Source organism: Nerophis ophidion, linkage group LG08, assembly GCF_033978795.1.
Source record: "Nerophis ophidion isolate RoL-2023_Sa linkage group LG08, RoL_Noph_v1.0, whole genome shotgun sequence".
Lineage (NCBI taxonomy): Eukaryota > Metazoa > Chordata > Actinopteri > Syngnathiformes > Syngnathidae > Nerophis > Nerophis ophidion.
In genome coordinates this window covers 37841698-37864139 of record NC_084618.1, presented here as the reverse complement: position 1 = coordinate 37864139, position 22442 = coordinate 37841698, and the positions used below count along the sequence as shown (strand labels likewise).

The 22442-nt window shown below is 37.8% G+C and overlaps 1 protein-coding gene across 3 annotated transcripts in view; it reads right to left on the bottom strand.

Moving 5' to 3' along the window:
• Nucleotides 1-12174, bottom strand: part of pag1 (phosphoprotein membrane anchor with glycosphingolipid microdomains 1) — an 85773-nt gene extending 73599 nt beyond the window's left edge. For all 3 annotated transcript variants that reach the window (XM_061908495.1, XM_061908494.1, XM_061908497.1), the window contains exon 1: nucleotides 11951-12174. The gene's annotated coding sequence lies outside the window, so the exon portion shown is untranslated. The remainder of the gene's footprint in view (nucleotides 1-11950) is intronic.
• Nucleotides 12175-22442: the final 10268 nt, after the last annotated feature.

The following is a 22442-nucleotide window of genomic DNA, read 5'->3' as shown; positions in this document are numbered from 1 at the left end:
GCAGCCGAGCGTGAAGCGACCGGAATGAGAATCAGCACCTCCAAGTCCAAGTCCATGGTTGTCGTCCGGAAAAAGGTGGAATGCCATCTCAGGGTTGGGGAGGAGACCCTGCCCCAAGTGGAGGAGTTCAAGTACCTAGGAGTCTTGTTCACGAGTGAGGGAAAAGTGGATCGTGAGATCGACAGGCGGATCGGTGCGCCGTCTTCAGTAATGCGGACGTTGTACCGATCCGTTGTGGTGAAGAAGGAGCTGAGCCGGAAGGCAAAGCTCTCAATTAACCAGTCGATCTACATTCCCATCCTTACCTATGGTCATGAGCTTTGGGTCATGACCGAAAGGATAAGATCACGGGTACAAGTGGCCGAAATGAGTTTCCTCCGCCGTGTGGCGGGGCTCTCCCTTAGAGATAGGGTGAGAAGCTCTGCCGTCCGGTAGGAACTCAAAGTAAAGCCGCTGCTCCTCCACATCGAGAGGAGCCAGATGAGGTGGTTCGGGCATCTGGTCAGGATGCCACCCGAACGCCTTCCTAGGGAGGTGTTTAGGGCCCGTCCAACTGGTCGGAGGCCACGGGGAAGACCCAGGACACGTTGGGAAGACTATGTCTCCCGGCTGGCCTGGGAACGCCTCGGGATCCCCTGGGAAGAGCTGGACCAAGTGGCTGGGGAGAGGGAAGTCTGGGATTCCCTGCTTAGGCTACTGCTCCCGCGACCCGACCTCAGATAAGCGGAAGAAGATGGATGGATGGAGATGGCACTAAAACAAGGACAGCTCAAGGACTCTTTCTCCCTTGGAGCTAGAGGGGGGCTGGACTGATTTGTGGTAGGCTAAGAAAATCATCGATTTTCATGACTTGAGTTCTCATTTTTCCAATAACATCAGTTTTAAAATACAGCACAAGCATTTTCATTATAAAAGTATTTTTAACAGAATTTGACCAAAGAATATTCAACAAAACAGTTAAGCCTAACACAAACAATGATGGCAAAAATGTTTCACATGCAAAGGTGACAGATACAGCAATCGACAGCGTTCATAAGACTGCTAATAACCTGACATACAAAATGCAACAAGTGTCTTCATCTATAGGCATAACTAATGAAAACAGACAACGATGCAGGCTGGGAAACAATCGTCCATATAAAATGGCGAAGAAATACTTACTCTAGTAAGTACTACAAGTGAAATCAAAAGGTGATTTCCTACTTGCCTACTTCCTCATTATTCTTAGCCACTGCCCAGAGCTCAGTTTTCTATCTGTAACCAGAGTACACATCACACTCACCATTCTCTGACATAAAAATATATACAACAACTTGTTAAATTACTTTGGATGGGTTGTAGTACAACACACTTAAATAAATATAATGTAGTAGGCTATGCTTTAAGTTAAAACTACTTAATTTATGATTTTTAGTGAAAATTGATTAAAATAATGTAATAGGCTTTTAACATACCTTTGATAGAAATTGTACCACTTTTGTTGCCTTGGTGCAGATGCCAGTGTGAGCCAAAGACCTCAGCAGAGAAAGCCACACACAGTCATTTATTGCCTTGTGGCTTTTGGGGTGCTCGGTCGAAATTACTACGGTAAAATTAAGGGAAAATAACAACATATTTATTGGATAACTATAAAACAATACCTGTAAATAGGTTACTGCCAAATAAGACAAAATTGGTAAACACAAAAGTTTTTAACTTATAATTTACGAGGGATTGCTCTGAAGTAGTGCACTGACAGGCAAAAAAGTTTCATCACGCTGTGATTGGGCAGCCGAAAGGTGGAGGTGGACTTCTAATAGGCATTTGGAAAGATGGATCCGGTTGTGTGATTGGTCACAGAAAGATGGACTCAGCCCTGTATTAGGTATAGAAAAGTGCATATGTATCAAGTGTTAATTCAAGGCTAAGGCAAAATATGGAGATAATATTGTGTATCGCGATATGGCCTCAAAATATCGAGATATTTAAAAAAAAAAAAAGGCCATATCGCCGAGCTCTCTACGCTCAAGTCACGAATGGGATCTCACAAATTGGGCAAATTCCAAATGGCTCTTTTGGAGGAAGAATGAAAGGAGGCTGGATTGTTTCATAAATATCCCTGCAATGCCTCTGCGGTTTGATTTAATACACAACAGCAGGTGCTAATAGATAAGAAAAGTAGTTTTTGCATAATAAGGCCTTAAAATGCTGGGGAGCTGAACTGGGGCTTAATAGATTTCTGACAGGGCTACAGCGTCCCCTATACCTGGTGTAGCGCCGTCCCTGCACTGAAATCAATTTAATTGGTGCTGTGTTCCTACAAAACAAACATTCCAAGTTTGTGGTCTTTCAAGTAAGGGAACCTCATTTTCAGCTGCTCTCTCCACACAAATACAGTCTCCAGAAACAGATAAAAGATATAAAGATGCTAGATAGAAAACGTGGAACCGGGAATATTCAAAGTTGGAAACTTTCCATGAGAATTAACGGGAATATATGGGAATTAATGGGAATAAACGGTAATAAACATTGAATGCAACATGCTAGATCTTGCAGCATGATTATTAGCTAAAACAACCAGATTTAATGCAAATTCAGTTGAATTTCAACCCCAAACTCTGCATTCCTCCATCATATGTGCAGTGCATTCTTCCATCACATGCTTAGATAAATCTCAGTATGCTACACACTAGAGCAGGGCTATTGCGGCCACACTAGTATTTGAGCCCAAGGACTTCATCCAGTCAGGTAAGTTTTGATGATATTACTGGGGTATATATATTTGATCTATGGTATTTAATTTTAATAGAGGTGTAATTGCTTGTTACTGTATGACTGTAGACTACTCCAGCAGACTTCCACTCAAACTCGCTAGCTAGCTGTTCCTTTACTTGTTTAATGATTTTGGGCCCAATATCTCTAGCTAGCTAGGTTTATGTACCACCACAGTCTCATAATGAACCGAAAATAGTTCTTTGTTAGCCGTGATGCTAATTTTCTCTATGTTAAATCCCATTCATTTATGCTAACAACATTAGCGATCGGAATGTACCTTTTTTGTGATCTGTAAAATTTAACTAGCAAATACTAAATCAAAATTTGTAGTTTCTTCTGCCTTCTGTTTTGCTAGCTATTTTGTAGTCATACAAGAATGTAGGTTATAGTTTGATTTAGCATGCTGATTGCATGTTCATTTATTCATCTAGCCTATTTCTATTCATTTGTCCATAAGTAAAATATTTTTAAAGACTACTCCAATTGTTTAGCTGACTATTTATATTTGTGTGTGGCATTGCATTAGTGTTTTACAAGCTTCTCATCTTATTCCGCAGAATAAGATGGACGGTGTCCAACTTTGAATAATCAAAAAATGGTCAAAGTATCCAAACTTCCCGAGCTTAACTTCCCGTGGTAAATTTAAGGAAAGTTTCCGGAAATTTACTGGAAACTTTTCCACCCCTTTGCAACATACAGAACTGTCAAATTCTCCATATCAACCGAACAACGGAATGAAACTTGAAAAATGCTATGGGTGTTGTTTATATTTAAACGTTGCTGTCAATCAAAAAGGTATTCAACCTCAGACAGATCATCCAATAGTATTGCGGAAGCGCGGCGTCCAGGCCAGATGAGTCCGAGACCACTTCTTGTTGTTCCCAAACTTTTGACGCTGCTGGTTTCCGTTATGACAATGTTTTTCCCAAACTTCAACCTCCAAAACCACCCTCGTTGCTACGGCAGTGCATATTTTATTGTTGTAAGACAAAAATTGGTATGTTGATCTGCAAAATAGCAGCTAGGAGGATGAGACTCGCAGGACACTGCCAAAGATACCAGGAGCTGCCAGCCAGCACACTGGTGCTGTGGGAACCTACACGTGGTCAGCGGTCACGACGTCCCACAGTAACATTTGTGGATGTCTTTAAGAAAGATGCAGGAGCGCAAAGCACTAATGAACTGGAGAAACGGGATGAATGAAAACGATGATGGAAGGCTCGTCTGAACACGACCTAGAGAAAACCATCCTAAAATGAGCTTGAGTTACTGCAACACCAAAACTTAAGTTCCGCCTGCTTGACTATATTTCCGATCTCAGTTTGAGAGACGCTGGTCGTTGGGTATAAATCATGAGTTTCTAATTGGCAACGGTTGCAAGCAGGAAGCTCTCTCTTTCAGCTACAAACAACTCTCCCCGATGAGGGACTTGACTTGATTTCCCACGAGAGTGTCCCTGAAGCAATCGCAGATAATCGCATCCGCTGTGTTTACTCGGCGTAAACGCACTCCTCGCCGATCCCTGTGTGTTCGGAAATGCATGAAATGGAAATTACTGGAGACTCTCAGTAAAAGTAACCATGTGACGGATCATGCATTATACAAAAGGCCATTCATTGGCTGTTACACTCCAGATTGATTTTGACTTTTAGATGACAATCATGTATTTACATTGTCGTCATATTCTGGGATAATAATCAGTCATGGGTTTGTCTCTAAATATGTATGGATGTCAATCAATGTATGCTAATCTTGTTTCAAATATTGCAGTGTGTCGCTTATGGGCGCAGCTTGCTGTTGTTTTGGATGTAAAGTTTGTGTGTGTTCTGAAACCAAAGCGCCGTAAGAAAGTAGCAACTGTACATCTGGAATGAGCACTCACAAGCCTGGCTTTCGGTAGTCAACACACTCATGCATTGTGTCATGTTTGCATTTTTAGTCAGGATTCAATCAATCATTAATTCCACTGGTAATGTTTAACATGTGAGGTTGTCTCGGTTTTAGGAGCACTTCCTAGTTTCTTTGTTTTATGGAGGGGTGTCGTCCCGGGTGCTTTCCCTACTGGATCTCCAAACACACGTTGGTCTTTCCACCGAACGGTACAAATCAATTCTCAGAAGGTCATTCAAATCAGTGGACACGCTGAAGATCAATATCCTCTTTTATTATTAGAGCTGCCCTGCGCGTCTTTTCATCTTGCTCATTAGTCATACTTTACATCTAATAGAGCTGCTTCCTCCGCTGATTAAACTACCACTATCTTTTCTTACACTGAATCTCGCTCGCTTTATCCAGATGTACGTAGCTTCACAGGAGAGAGGACAGTTGGCTTTTAGAGGAGAACTGCACTTTTTGGTGGAAATTTGCCTAACGTTCACAATAAGTATGAGAGACAAGAACACACGTCTTTTTTTAAATGAGGATTTTATAGATGATAAACGCTTGCATTTTGCGGGTAATAGGAGGCACTGTTGTAGCCTTCAAAGCCCTCCGAAACAACTTCAAACCCTCCGTCATTGTTTTATATACACATGCTGCAAGTCTATATATAATGTAGTAATAGACACGTTCATAACAATCTTTAATATGTTCAATATTTACCGTATTTTATCATTTTAACCTCTTCCATGCATTGATTTCCGTTTCCATAGCAGCGCACGTACAACTTCTAGCAACAAGTGTGTGTTCTTACTTCCGGACACAAAACGCTTGTGTGTATTCTAATCATAACAGACTTGGTAACAAACAACGAAGACGACTACTTTTGGACAAATGAGGATTAACAACCTTATATTTTTGAAGCTGAATTAGCGGAGGATGAACTGCTGCTTCTACAAGCGAGCACAAAGAAGAGGGTGAAACCTTGGAGCAGACGGAAGTCGATAGAATGAGGTGAAAGCAACTTAAAGCTGCAAATGTGGAATTTGGAGACAAGCTTTATTGACATAAAGGGCATGCTTACCCCAAATAAACCAGAAGAAAAGTTTCCGGCCAGCTGGACCAAAGACAACTGTCCATCGAGTGAGTCACACTTTATATTGATCATAATACACACTGTGTATAAACACAACATGAAATGTGGGCTAATACTTTACAGATACTGTAATATGATTGTTTCGTGTTGACGTAGAAGCTAGCTTATCAATAGCCGTAGTTAGCTTTTACCGCCAATTTTTGAAGCACGTCGATGTGTTATTACGCTAGAAAAATGGTTCCTCAAACGCTAGCTCTTACAATAACAATGTCGCTACAGTTTGGTTATTATACAGGTTACGGAATGTAAATGAAGTATTGGTGACGGTTTTTGAATGCATTTTCAAAGTGATTTAGAGGTAGAATTGATTTGTCCCATTAGCTGCATTGCTAACTACCTAGAACAAGACGATTTTTACCAATAAGACTAAAAAAAACAAATCCTCATGTCTTCCTGTCTCTCATTCATTTTAGAACTGTTTGCATTACTTTATTTACATACATAAATCGATTATCAATCATTGACATTTACTAATCAATTCTATAATTGTCCATGTTCAAATTGTGATGCATCTAAAAACTGATCGTCTAATTTTCAGTGTGTTTTTTTTTCCGTTTCGACAATATGCCGCGTGTCAAAACTCAAGCTGTCCCGGACACCCCTATTTTAGTGTGTTTTTAATGATAAAGGAAAAATGAGTGGTCACGTCCAGTTATTGCGGGTTACTTCCACCTTTGTCTCATTTTCCTCTGAGTAAAAATGGATCATTTGTTCTACAAAAGCACAGCCTATAGGTTCAATGTTCACAATTGTATATCTTTGTTTAGGAGATAAGTTTATTTTGGGGTATGTTGATTCTTAATGAGGAAAAAGCTGAAATGTTGATACTAAAAACGATCACCATGTCACCAATAACACACAGCTGGCACAAAGTTGTGTGTTTAAACATGTAATTATTTATAATTGTCCTTTTTAGCATTTTTTTTACAAAATAAAAAAATATTACAATGCCTTCTGCAGTGTTACAGTTATTGATTATTTTAGTATCGATTATACTGTTTGATTAAACAAGTAATCGGACAGAACACACTTAATTAAATCCATGTATGTTTCAGGCAAATACTTGAAATAAACAAAAATGTTTCTGCGTTTCATAACCTTCAATCTTTTTTTCTAACAAATGCACATAAGCAAGATTTAAATTGTACTTTTACCATGTGTGCATTAATTAAAACACTCAAACTACTAATCGATGCATCAAGATATCAATCCAAGTTTTTTTCTTATTAAATTACGCAATTATATTGATTAATCATTGCAACCATAGGCCGCCGGATACTTTGACTTTTCACTATGAACGAAAAACCCAATTCCTCAATAAGGTTTGTAGACGTGAGGCCCATAGCTGTCATCTGCCACAAAAACTGAGGTGGGAATCACTGCGTAGTCGTAGTATCAAAACAGGGATTGTGCGATAACCAAATATTGGACTAAAAACATATGCAATAAAGCAATAATACAAAACCTCAGTCCGACATCAATAACTACCAATCCAACACACAAATTTAGCATCGTAAATGCACATTTTCTTTGTAGTCATTCTTGTATGTACCTTTTTAAGAAGTTAAAATCTTTAAGTGTACGTGCTGTGGACTCCAAAATATTGATATTTGGTGCCTGCACAGCATTAGACAAAATACAACACATCATTACATTGATTGATTTCAACAAAGATGTTGGTACATGCTAGTATTATGCAAAAACAATAGTTTTGTCATTTTCATCCCGTTCATGCACAAAGAAGGTGATTTTCTGTCAAGGGTTTATGGATGAAGCAGGATACGATTTACTGCATTATTAAACCGTGACAACATTTCAGACACTTACAATATTGTAATTATTGTTGTGATTAGCATCAGAAGCTGTTACCACGAGACATAGAGTAGAATAGAATAGAATAGATCTTTATTGTCATTGTACAACAAAATTGCAAGCAAACTAATTTAGTGAAAATTCATAATGACACATAAAAAAAAACATAACATTAAGGGCGTGCTTGGTATTGGATCTGTGAATGTGAGTGGGCTTTCCACTGCACGGTCAATTATCGAACGTTCAGTAGTTATGGTTATGTTGGGATGTTTAATGCGCTGTTAAAAATCGCTAGAGGACTGCAGAAGAATCATAAGCAGAAGAAGACATGAGTATACAATACAGGGTTTCCCCTAGACCAGGGGTCACCAACCTTTTTGAAACCAAGAGCAACTTCTTGGGTACTGATTAATGCGAAGGGCTACCAGTTTGATACACACTTAAATACATTTCCAGAAATAGCCAATTTGCTCAATTTACCTTTTAATAAAAAAATCAATATATATAAAAAAATGGGTATTTCTGTATGTCATTCTGTCGTGCATTTTTTTTCTTCTTACGGAAGTTTTTTTGTAGAGAATAAATGATGAAAAAAACACTTAATTGAAGGGTTTAAAAGAGGAAAAAACACGAAAAAAATGAAAATAAAATTTTAAAAACATAGTTTATGGTATCTTCAATTTCGACTCTTTAAAATTCAAAATTCAACCAAAAAAAATGAAGAGAAAAACTAGCTAATTGGAATATTTTTGAAAAAAATAAAAAAATATTTATGGAACATGATTAGTAATTTTTCCTGATTAAGATTCATTTTAGAATTTTGATGACATGTTTTAAATAGGTTAAAATCCAATCTGCATTTAGTTAGAATATATAACAAATTGGACCAAGCTATATTTCTAACAAAGACAAATCATTATTTCTTCTGGATTTTTCAGAACAAAAATTTTAAAAGAAATTCAAAAGACTTTGAAATAAGATTTAAATTTGATTTTACAGATTTTCTAGATTTGCCAGAATATTTTTTGGGAATTTTAATCATAAGTTTGAAGAAATATATCACAAGTTTCTTCGTCGAAAAAACAGAAGCTAATATGAAGAATTAAATTAAAATGTATTCATTATTCTTTACAATAAAAAAAATTAATTTACTTTAACATTGATTTAAATTGTCAGGAAAGAAGAGGAAGGAATTTAAAAGGTAAAAAGGTATATGTGTTTAAAAATCCTAAAATTATTTTTAAGGTTGTATTTTTTCTCTAAAATTGTCTTTCTGAAACTTATAAGAAGCAAAGTAAAAAAAATAAATGAATTTATTTAAACAAGTGAAGACCAAGTCTTTAAAATATTTTTGGGGATTTTCAAGTTCTATTTGAGTTTTGTCTCTCTTAGAATTAAAAATGTTGAGCATAGCGAGACCAGCTTGCTAGTAAATAAATACAATTAAAAAAATAGAGGCAGCTCATTGGGAAGTACTGCTATTTGAGCTATTTTTAGAACAGGCCAGCGGGCGACTCATCTGGTCCTTACGGGCTATCTGGTGCCCGAGGGAACCGCGTTGGGGACCCCTGCCCTAGACTGCTAAGATCCCTGTGGCGGTGGGGGCTTGGTTATGGGCGTGGTCACTATGACATCAGTGTAATTTGCATAATTTGTTATGATTAATTTTTTCCTTAAAAAGGTTAAAAAAAATGTATACATACATTTAAAAAAAATCTGTTATTAAAAAGAATGTACATATTTTTTATCGTTTTATAATATTTTTAATTGTTGCTGCTTATTGTACAAAGTATTTTGTTAAGATTCTTTCAAGTGTCTAGAAAATTTTAATGAGTTTTTTTATTTAAAAAAAAACTAGCAACAAATTTAGAATCTTTTTCTGGTTATTATAGAATGCATTCGTGTTTAGAGATTACTTCTGTCCCTGTCTCTGAGATAAAAGGCTAGGTGCAACAAGCCTGAAGTCACACTTGCTTCGCACTGTTGCTCTAGTTCAGGGGTCGGCAACTCGCGGCTCCGAAGCCGCATGCGGCTCTTCGGCAACTCTGATGTGGCTCTTCGGCAACTCTGATGTGGCTCAGCTGCATAATCGCCGACCCCTCAGACTGTTACGGGGGGATTCCGGAATTCGAAGCCTCTCCCGGACATCACCCGGGGTCAACGTCCTCCACATTTCTTAACAGTAAACCTTGCTTGCCTCACCGTCATGCTAGATGTAAAGAAGTGAGGATATGGCAGAGGCTTATGTAGAAAACAAATAAAAAAGTCAAGGGAGAAATACTAGCCGTGTTTAGGTTTTTAGACGCATACGCTGCACAATGACAAGGCCATACTTTTGGCACATTCTTGGCCCTTTTTGGCACGCCACCGGCTGCCTCTTAACATGCAACAGCTGCAATCTATCCATCTCCGGATTGCCACGAGCTGCTGTTCCGCAACATTCCCTGCTGCACCGACGATGCAATGCAGTATAACATTCCAAAAGTGTATTTTATCTTGCTGCCAGCACATCACCATGGCAGCCGTGTGTGTTTTGTTAGCTTGTTAGCACAAGAAGCTCAGTGGGAACACAAGCTTAACAAAGTGCAAATTGTGTGGACGTTAGTGAGCGGAGCGAGAGGGCTGCTGCAGGGAAGACGTGATGCCTAGACCACACACGCCAAGGGAGGGGGCGCCGGGGTTCTGTTACTCGATGCATGTGTATGTGCTTCCTATTAATAAGAGGCCATTATCCATAGATTTGCATACATTTGTATAGTGTGCATATCCATATGTTTTTATTTAGTCAGTGTAGTTATGATTGCGGCTCAAGAGGTCAGTGCGCATTGCGCTTGCACAACCGAGCACTTGAACGTTGCACATTTTATTGCGCACCTGAATTCAGCTATCTCGTGTGCAACTGAGCACCTGAACACAGCACCTGAATGCAGCACACAGCCCAATGTGGTGCACCCTGGAGCAACTGAATGCAGCACAATTGTGCCTTGCGTGAACTCACTTTCATTCATTCATTGATTTCACACTGAATACAGAACAATCTGGTGCACAACTGTTCACCTGAACACAGCAAATTGGTACACAACTAAGTACCTGAATGCAGCACAATTGTGCCTTGCTTGAACTCATTTTCATTCATTCATTGAATTCATTCTGAATACAACACAATCTGGTGCTCAACTGTTCACCTGAACACAGCAATTTGGTACAAAACTAAGCACCTGAATGCAGCTCGTAGCATGACCTGGTGCACAATTGAGCACCTGAATGCAGCACACGGTACAATCTGGCGCACAACTGAGCACTTAAACGCAGCAATCTTGTACGGAACTGAACACCTGAACGCATCACACAGCGCAATCCGGTGAACCCCGTAGCACCTGAATGCAGCACGGTTTGCCATTGCCTAAATGCAAATTGGTGCACAACTTTGCACAGCAATTTGGTATAAAACTAAGCACCAGAATGCAGCGCACAATCTGGTGAATATGATAAAAGAGCACTTGAACATGAATGCAGCACACATGACAAGCTGGTGCATTACAGAGCACATGAATGCAGCACTCAGCACAATCTGGTGCAAACCGGAGCCCCCAAACGCAGCACACATAATGTGGCCTTCAGCAGAGCCCCCAAACGCAGCACACAAAACAAAACTTGGTGGACATCGGAGCACCTGAATGCCACACAACTTAGTACATGTACGTGCAAAAACCGAACACCTAAAACGCGGCAAACTTAATCTGATTTTCAACAACACACCTGAACGCAACACACAAAACATGTTGGTGCAAAACAGAGCACTCAAACGCAGCACACATATTGTAGTGTTCAATTGGGCACCTGAATGCCACACACAGCACAGTCTGGTGCATAGCAAAGAACCTAAACGCAGCAGTCGGCACAACTTGGTGCACAACAGTACACCTGAACGCAGCAATCAGCACACTCTGGTGCAAAACAGAGCACTTGAACGCAGCACACAGCACACAGCACAATCCGGTTCCCAACTGAGCACAGTCTGGAAGTGCAACACATCTGGACGTGATGCTCAATCAAATAGTTTAGCATAGAAGTCAGGGAAAGGACATAGTAGGCGCATATTACGTAAACTCCACTTCCGGTGTGTTGAAAACGTCAAGCAGGATGCTACAAGCTATGTGATTTGTGTGATGATAGACAGCTATTTGCACTCATAACGTGGAAATGGGCAACAAGTCACCACCGGCGCTTCCTCGCTTTCACTTTCTACATAACCATTATTACCACACATGTTGACATTTTGAGCTAAAACCACACCGGGACACAACTTTTAAACCCCAAATATTCAAAATAAAGCAGTGGTGATCCTACCTTGCGAGGGTGGTCCAAGAGGCTTCGCGCCGTTACGACCGCTGCGTGTGTCTTCTATTGGCACTTCGTGCTCGGCGTTTCGGCGTAAATGTTGTAGAACAACAAACAGGGACGCAGTTGTTGTCTTCAACCTGCGCACATTTCTCCACTAGAAGAGAGTGTGTTCGCCGCCGCAGCAGCAGAAGAGGAGCTCCAGCCGGGGGCTACGCTGCCTAGATGGGGAGGGGCTTAGTTCCGCTTGGCATTATGGGTGATGTAGTTCCGTTGCCTGGTTCTGCATTAATTGAAAACAAATAAAATACAGAATGTGTAAAATTAGATAAAATCTTATTCAGTAATTAATCAAATTCCTACAAACATTACATAGTAAATACATAAATACAATAAATGGTTAGATTGTAGTGCAGGGGTCACCAACGCGGTGCCCGCGGGCACCAGATAGCCCGTAAGGATCAGATGAGTAGCCCGCTGGCCTGTTCTAAAAATAGCTCAAATAGCAGCACTTACCAGTGAGCTGACTCTATTTTTTGAATTGTATTTATTTACTAGCAAGCTGGTCTCGCTTTGCTCGACATTTTTAATTCTAAGAGAGACAAAACTCAATTAGAATTTGAAAATTCAAGAAAATATTTTAAAGACTTGGTCTTCACATGTTTAAATACATTAATTAATTTTTTTACTTTGCTTCTTACAACTTTCAGAAAGACAATTTTAGAGAAAAAATACAACCTTAAAAATGATTTTAGGATTTTTAAACACATATAAATAAATAAATGATAATTGGGTTGTACTTGTATAGCGCTTTTCTACCTTCAAGGTACTCAAAGCGCTTTGACACTACTTCCACATTTACCCATTCACACACACATTCATACACTGATGGCGGGAGCTGCCATGCAAGGCGCTAACCAGCACCCATCAGGAGCAAGGGTGAAGTGTCTTGCTCAGTACACAACGGACGTGACAAGGTTGGTACTAGGTGGGGATCGAACCAGGGACCCTCGAGTTGTGCACGGCCACTCTACCACTGCGCCACGCCGTCCCTTTTTACCTTTTAAATTCCTTCCTCTTCTTTCCTGACAATATAAATCAGTGTTCAAGTAAATTTATTTTTCTATTTTAAAGAATAATAAATATATTTTAATTTTATTCTTCATTTTAACTTCTTTTTTTCTCGACGAAGAATATTTGTGAAATATTTCTTCAAAGTTATTATGATTAAAATTCAAAAGAATTATTCTGGCAAATCTAGAAAATCTGTAGAATCAAATTTAAGTCTTATTCCAAAGTCTTTTGAATTTCTTTTACATTTTTTGTTCTGGAAAATCTAAATTAAATAATGATTTGTCTTTGTTAGAAATATAGCTTGGTCCAATTTGTTATATATTCTAACAAAGTGCAGATTGGATTTTAACCTATTTAAAACATGTCATCGAAAATATATATTTATTGTGAGAAATCATTAAGATGATCAGTGTTTCCACATAGATAAAAATCATTAATCATTATTAATAACATAGAGTTTAAGGGAAATTGAGCAAATTGGCTATTTCTGGCAATTTATTTAAGTGTGTATGAAACTGGTAGCCCTTCGCACTAATCAGTACCCAAGAAGTAGCTCTTGGTTTCAAAAAGTTTGGTGACCCCTGTTGTAGTGGGTTTTCTCACAATTCACTCACGAAACCTTAGTGTGAACATTTTTAGTCTAAATGGTTGTCAGCATTTGTCTTCTTTCATTGACCTTGTAAACACAATATATTTGCTTATTAAACTATATTTTATTGCCCAGCCATATTTTTACCCCACATATTGACATGCTACTATAGTCATGATGTTGTTTACCATGGACCCCAACTTAAACAAGTTGAAAAGGTATTCGGGTGTTACCATTTAGTGGTTAATTGTACGGAATATGTACTGTACTGTGTAATCTACTAATAAAAGTCCCAATCAATCAATCAATGAATGTGTGCATGTATTATATACACACCTACACAATCTTAATTGAGTTTTTTTTACTCCACATATTGACATGATACAAGTCTGTTGTCATGTTGTTGTTTACTTACAAAAATGTTTACATATATTATATACACACCTACACCATCTTTATTGAGTTGAATCTTAATTTTAGTCCACATATTGACTTGCTACTATAGCCATGATGTCGTTTACTGACATGAATCTGTGCCTATATTATATACACACCTACACATTCTTAAATAAGTTTTGTCTCTGTTTTGCTCCACATATTGACATGATACAAGTCTATTGTCATGTTGTTGTTTATTTTCATAAAGGTGTACATATATTATATACGCACCGACACAACTTTTATTGAGTTTTGTCTTAATTTTGCTCCACATATTTACAAGATAAAAAACTATTATTGGTTTGTTGTTTACTTATAAGAATGAGTACATATATTATATACACACCTATACATATTATGTACATTATCTTACATTTAATCCACATATGTATATGCTATAAGTCTATCTGGTGCGATTCTCATGTTGTTGTCTACCTGTGCGAATGTGTACATACAGTATATTATATACACAGCCTGGATATACTATAGTGAGTTTATTGTCTTAATTTTTACTCCACATTTTGACATGCTACTAGTCTATTCTTATGTTTTTTACTTACAATATACTGTATATCATATACACACTTACACATTCTTAATTGAGTTTTGTCTCAGTTTTACTCCACATATTGACATGATACAAGTCTATTGCCATGTCGTTTACCTACCGGTACAAAAATGTGTACATATATTATATACACACCTACACAATGTTTATTAAGGTTCATCTTAATTTTACTCCACAAACTGACAAGATAAAAGTCTTCTATCAGCTTGTTGTTTACTTACAAGTAAAAGTACATATATTATATACGCATCTATACATATTTTATTGAGTTTTGTCTTAATTTTACTCCACATATTGACATGCAACAAGTCTTTGCGGTGCCATTCTTAAGTTGTTGTTTACCTACGAGAATGAGTACATAGATACGCACCTACGCATACTAAAGTGGGTTTTATTATCTTAATTTTACTCCATATATTGATATACTATAAGTCTATCTGGTGCGATTCTCATGTTTTCTCCCTACGTGAATGTGTACATATATTATATACGCGGCTTACATATACTATAGTGAGTTTATTGTCTTCATTTTTACTCCACATTTTGACATGCTACAAGTCTATTCTTATGTTTTTGTTTACTTACAATACTGTAAAGGTGCACATATATTGTATACACACCTACACATATTTTATTAACTTTAATCTTAACTTTACTCAACATAGAGACATGCTTTAAGTCTATTGTCAGGTTGATGTTTACCTACAAGAATGAGTTCATATATTATATACACACCTACACAAACTATGATGAGTTTATTGTCGTAATTTTACTCCATATATTCACATGCTACAAGTCCATCTGGTTTCATTCTCTGGGTGTTGTTTATCTACAAGAACATGTGCATATACTTTATACACACCTACACAATCTTTATTGAGTTTCATCTTAATATTACTCCACATATATCCACATATATATATATTTTTTTCCAAGATGGCGCTGCTATAGTGGCTGCTGTTGGCAGGAGCTCTGTGCTCTTGTGTCATCCTTTTGTGTTTCCCTCTTTTGTTTTCATGTGTTATTATATTTTTTGGACTTTTGGTCCGGGACCCTTTGGGACTGTGTGACAAGGGGTGGCACTTTCGTGACCTCTGTGGTGCTTTTTTTGTGGACTTCTGGATCTGCCTCCCGGGAGCCTTTTGGCCATGGAGACCAGCTGCTGGGTCTCTGCTACACCGGAGTTGGTTTGGAGGGACTGGAGGAGATGCGGATGAGGGTACAGGGCTGCGTAGCTAGCACTGAGCGCTGGGACAGAGAGGCTTTGCGGTGTCTTGGCTGGGTGAACAGGTGTCGGACACCTCAGTCACCTTGGACGTATCCTCGCTCATCCATGCGGACTGGACACTGGCCGAGAGTGGAGTCGGCTGTCTTGGTTGCTTTGTTGGGTCTGCTCCTGTCTCTGGCCATGCTCCCTCCACCCCAGCGGACGATTGCGTGGAACACCGCAGAGGACACCACAGTGTATATGTTTCTTTTACTTTTTATTCATAGCTGTATGTAGAAATGTCTGGTTGTATCTGCTGCTTTAATGCCTTTAATGTCCTCTGTGTTCTTTGATGTTTGATGTTTTCTCTCTTACACACATGTAAGAGGGATGTGTACTATGGCTATGAGTTGTTTTTTTCCCTTGGCCTCAGTATGCACCCCCTCTCCAGGGCCCAGGCTAAGATCGATTTTTATTTTTATTTTATTTTAATCTTCTATTTTTTTCTCCCATGTCCCCCGCCCCCCTGTTTACCTGTATCTCATCTTTTTTGTAAGGGGCGCTGGAAGCCGGCAGACCCGTTTAGCGATCCTGTTTTGTCTCCCTGTAATGTTTGTCTGATCTTGAATGGGATTGGGCTGAAAATTTTAATTTTCCTGAAGGAACTCTCCTGACGGAATAAATAAAGTACTATCTAACATATTGACAAGATACAAGTCTATTATCAGTTTGTTGTTTACTTACAAGAATGAGTGCATATATTACATACGCACCTATACATACTTTATTGAGTTGTGTCTTAATTTTACTCCACATATTGACAAGATACAAGTCTATTATCAGTTTGTTGTTTACTTACAAGAATGAGTACATATATTATATACGCACCTATACATAATTTATTGAGTTTTGTCTTAATTTTACTCCACATATTGACATGCAACAAGTCTATGCCGTGCCATTCTTAAGTTGTTGTTTACGTACGAGAATGCATTCATATATATGCACCTACACATACTTTATTGAGTTTTGTCTTAATTTTACTCCACATATTGACAAGATACAAGTCTATTATCAGTTTGTTGTTTACTTACAAGAATGAGTACATATATTATATACGCACCTATACATAATTTATTGAGTTTTGTCTTAATTTTACTCCACATATTGACATGCAACAAGTCTATGCCGTGCCATTCTTAAGTTGTTGTTTACGTACGAGAATGCATACATATACACGCACCTACACATACTTTATTGAGTTTTGTCTTAATTTTACTCCGCATATTGACAAGATACAAGTCTATTATCAGTTTGTTGTTTACTTAGAAGAATGAGTACATATATTACATACGCACCTATGAATACTTTATTGAGTTTTGTCTTAACTTTACTCCACATATTGACTAGGTACAAGTCTATTATCAGTTTGTTGTTTACTTACAAGAATGAGTACATATATTATACACGCACCTATACATATTTTATTGAGTTTTGTCTTAATTTTACTCCACATATTGACATGCAACAAGTCTATGCCGTGCCATTCTTAAGTTGTTGTTTACGTACGAGAATGAGTACATAGATACGCACCTACACATACTTTATTGAGTTTTGGCTTAATTTTACTCCACATTTTGACTAGGTACAAGTCTATTATCAGTTTGTTGTTTACTTACAAGAATGAGTACATATATTATACACGCACCTATACATATTTTATTGAGTTTTGTCTTCATTTTACTCCACATATTGACATGCAACAAGTCTATGCCGTGCCATTCTTAAGTTGTTGTTTACCTACGAGAATGAGTACATAGATACGCACCTACACATACTAAAGTGGGTTTTATTATCTTAAATTTACTCCATATATTGATATACTATAGGTCCATCTGGTGCGATTCTCATGTTGTTTTCTGCCTACGTGAATGTGTACATATATTATATATGCGGCTTACATATGCTGTAGTGAGTTTATTGTCTTCATTTTTACTCCACATTTTGACATGCTACAAGTCTATTCTTATGTTTTTGTTTACTTACAATACTGTAAAGGTGCACATATATTGTATACACACCTACACATATTTTATTAAGTTTAATCTTAACTTTACACAACATATTGACATGCTTTAAGTGTATTGTCAGGTTGTTGGTATATTATATACACACCTACACAAACTATGATGAGTTTATTGTCATAATTTTACTCCATATATTTACATGCTACAAGTCCATCTGGTTTCATTCTCTGGTTGTTGTTTATCTACAAGAACATGTACATATACTTTATACACACCTACACAATCTTTATTGAGTTTATCTTAATATTACTCCACATATTGACATGAGACAAGGCTATTATCAGTTTGTTGTAATTTTTACTCCACATTTTGACATGCGACAAGTCTATTCTTATGTTTTTTACTAACAATATACAGTATATCATATACCCACTTACACATTCTTAATTGAGTTTTGTCTCAGTTTTACTCCACATATTGACATGATACAAGTCTATTGCCATGTCGTTGTTTACCCACATAAATGTGTACATATATTATATACACACCTACACAATTTTTATAAAGTTTCATCTTAATTTTACTCCACAAACTGACAAGATAAAAGTCTTCCATCAGCTTTTTGTGTTCTTACAATAAAAAGTACATATATTATATACGCACCTATACATATTTTATTGAGTTTTGTCTTAATTTTACTCCACCTATTGACATGCAACAAGTCTATGCGGTGCCATTCTTAAGTTGTTGTTTACGTACGAGAATACATACATATATACGCACCTACACATACTAAAGTGGGTTTTATTATCTTGAATTTACTCCACATATTGATATGCTATAAGTTTATTTGGTGTGATTCTCATGTTGTTTTTTTACCTTCGTGAATGTGTACATATATTATATACGCGGCTTACATACACTATAGTTAGTTTATTGTCTTCATTTTTACTCCACATTTTGACATGCTACTAGTCTATTCTTATGTTTTGTTTACTTACAATACTGTAAAGGTGTACGAATATTGTATACACACCTACACATATTTTATTAAGTTTAATCTTAACTTTACTCAACATAGTGACATGCTTTAAGTGTATTGTCAGGTTGATGTTTACCTACAAGAATGAGTTCACATATTATATACACACCTACACAAACTATGATGAGTTTATTGTCGTAATTTTACTCCATATAGTTACATGCTACAAGTCCATCTGGTTTCATTCTCTGGTTGTTGTTTATCTACAAGAACATGTGCATATACTTTATACACACCTACACAATCTATATTGAGTTTCATCTTAATATTACTCCACATATTGACATGAGACAAGGCTAGTATCAGTTTGTTGTTTACTTACAAGAATGAGTACATATATTACATACGCACCTATACATACTTTATTGAGTTTTGTCTTAATTTTACTCCACATATTGACAAAACACAAGTCTATTATCAGTTTGTAGTTTACTTACAAGAATGAGTACATATATTACATACTCACCTATACATACTTTATTGAGTTTTGTCTTAATTTTACTCCACATATTGACATGCAACAATCTATGCCGTGCCATTCTTAAGTTGTTGTTTACGTACGGGAATGCATACATATATACGCACCTACACATACTTTATTGAGTTTTGTCCTTATTTTACTCCACATATTGACAAGATACAAGTCTATTATCAGTTTGTTTACTTACAAGAATGAGTACATATATTACATACGCACCTATACATACTTTATTCAGTTTTGTCTTAATTTTACTCCACCTATTGACATGCAACAACTCTATGCCGTGCCATTCTTAAGTTGTTGTTTACGTACGAGAATACATACATATGTACGCACCTACACATACTAAAGTGGGTTTTATTATCTTGATTTTACTCCACATATTGATATGCTATAAGTTCATTTGGTGTGATTCTCATGTTGTTTTTTTACCTTCGTGAATGTGTACATACAGTATATTATATACACGGCCTGGATACACTATAGTGAGTTTATTGTCTTTTTTTACTCCATATCTTGACATGCTACTACAGTAGTCCAGTATTATCTTTTTGTTTACTGACAATACTGTAAATGTGTACATATACTATATACACACCTCCACATATATTATTGAGTTTAATCTTAATTTTACTCCACATATTGACATGCTTTAAGTCTATTATCAGGTTGTTGTTTACCTACAAGAATGAGTACATATATTATACACGCACCTACACGCACCATAATGAGTTTATTGTCTTAATTTTATTCCATAGGGAAATGCTCCAACTCTATCTGGTTTCATTCTCAGGTTGTTGTTTATCTACAAGAATGTGTACATACAGTTAATTATATACACACCTACACGGTCTACATTTATTTTTTTACTCAGTCTTAATTTTACTCCACATATTGAAATGCTGAATTTCTGCATATCATAGTGCGTAATGTGATAGCCAGAGATGCAGCCACATATCAATCAATCAATCAATCAATCAATGTTTACTTATATAGCCCTAAATCACTAGTGTCTCAAAGGGCTGCACAAACACCAACACAAACCACTACCACATCCTCGGTAGGCCCACATAAGGGCAAGGAAAACTCACACTCAGTGGGACGTCGGTGACAATGATGACCCAGTGGGACGTCGGTGATAATGATGACTATGAGAACCTTGGAGGGGAGGAAAGCAATGGATGTCGAGCGGGTCTAACATGATACTATGAAAGTTCAATCCATAATGGATCCACACAGTCGCGAGATGCCAGTCCAAAGCGGATCCGACACAGCAGCGAGAGTCCCGTTCACAGCGGAGCCAGCAAGAAAACATCCCAAGCCGAGGCGGATCAGCAGCACAGAGATGTCCCCAGCCGATACACAGGTGAGCAGTACATGGCCACCGGATCGGACCGGACCCCCTCCACAAGGGAGAGTGGGACATAGGAGAAAAAGAAAAGAAACGGCAGATCAACTGGTCTAAAAAGGGAGTCTATTTAAAGGCTAGAGTATACAAATGAGTTTTAAGGTGAGACTTAAATGCTTCTACTGAGGTAGCATCTCAAACTTTTACCGGGAGGGCATTCCAGACTACTGGAGCCCGAAATGAAAACGCTCTATAGCCCGCAGACTTTTTTTGGGCTTTGGGAATCACTAATAAGCCGGAGTCCTTTGAACGCAGATTTCTTGCCGGGACATATGGTACAATACAATCGGCAAGATAGGATGGAGCTAGACCGCGTAGTATTTTATATGTAAGTAGTAAAACCTTAAAGTCATATCTTAAGTGCACAGGAAGCCAGTGCAGGTGAGCCAGTACAGGCGTAATGTGATCAAACTTTCTTGTTCTTGTCAAAAGTCTAGCAGCCGCATTTTGTACCAACTGTAATCTTTTAATGCTAGACATAGGGAGACCCGAAAATGATACGTTACAGTAGTCGAGGCGAGACGTAACAAACGCATGGATAATGATCTCAGCGTCTTTAGTGGACAGAATGGAGCGAATTTTAGCGATATTACAGAGATGAAAGAAGGCCGTTTTAGTAACGCTTTTAATGTGTGACTCAAAGGAGAGAGTTGGGTCCAAGATAATACCCAGATTCTTTACCGTGTCGCCTTGTTTAATTGTTTGATTGTCAAATGTTAGAGTTGTATTATTAAATAGAGGTCGGTGTCTAGCAGGACCGATAATCAGCATTTCCGTTTTTTTGGCGTTGAGTTGCAAAAAGTTAGCGGACATCCATTGTTTAATTTCATTAAGACATGCCTCCAGCTGACTACAATCCGGCGTGTTGGTCAGCTTTAGGGGCATGTAGAGTTGGGTGTCATCAGCATAACAGTGAAAGCTAACACCGTATTTGCGTATGATGTCACCTAGCGGCAGCATGTAGATGCTGAAGAGTGCAGAGCCAAGGACCGAACCCTGGGGAACTCCACATGTTACCTTAACGTAGTCCGAGGTCACATTGTTATGGGAGACGCACTGCATCCTATCAGTAAGATAAGAGTTAAACCAAGACAGGGCTAAGTCTGACACACCAATTCGTGTTTTGATACGTTCTAATAAAATATTATGATCGACGGTATCGAAAGCAACGCTAAGATCGAGGAGCAGCAACATAGATGACGCATCAGAATCCATCGTTAGCAATAGATCATTAGTCATTTTTGCGAGGGCTGTCTCCGTAGAGTGATTTGCCCTGAAACCGGATTGAAAGGTTTCACATAGATTGTTAGACGCTAAGTGTTCATTTAACTGCTCCGCAACAATTTTTTCGAGGATTTTTTAAATAAATGGAAGGTGAGACACCGGTCGGTAGTTTACCATGAGGTCAGGATCGAGGTTAGGTCTTTTAAGAAGAGGATGAATAACCGCTTTTTTGAATGCTAGTGGAACAGTGCCCGAGGAAAGTGATAAGTTTATAATATTTAGCACTGATGGACCTAATAATACAAAGAGCTCCTTGATCAGTTTCCCAGGAAGAGGGTCAAGTAAACATGTTGTTTGTTTTATTCCATTTACACGTTGTAACAATTCCTCTAATGTTATTTCATCAAAACGAGTGAAACTATTTTGGAGGGCAATATTCGCCG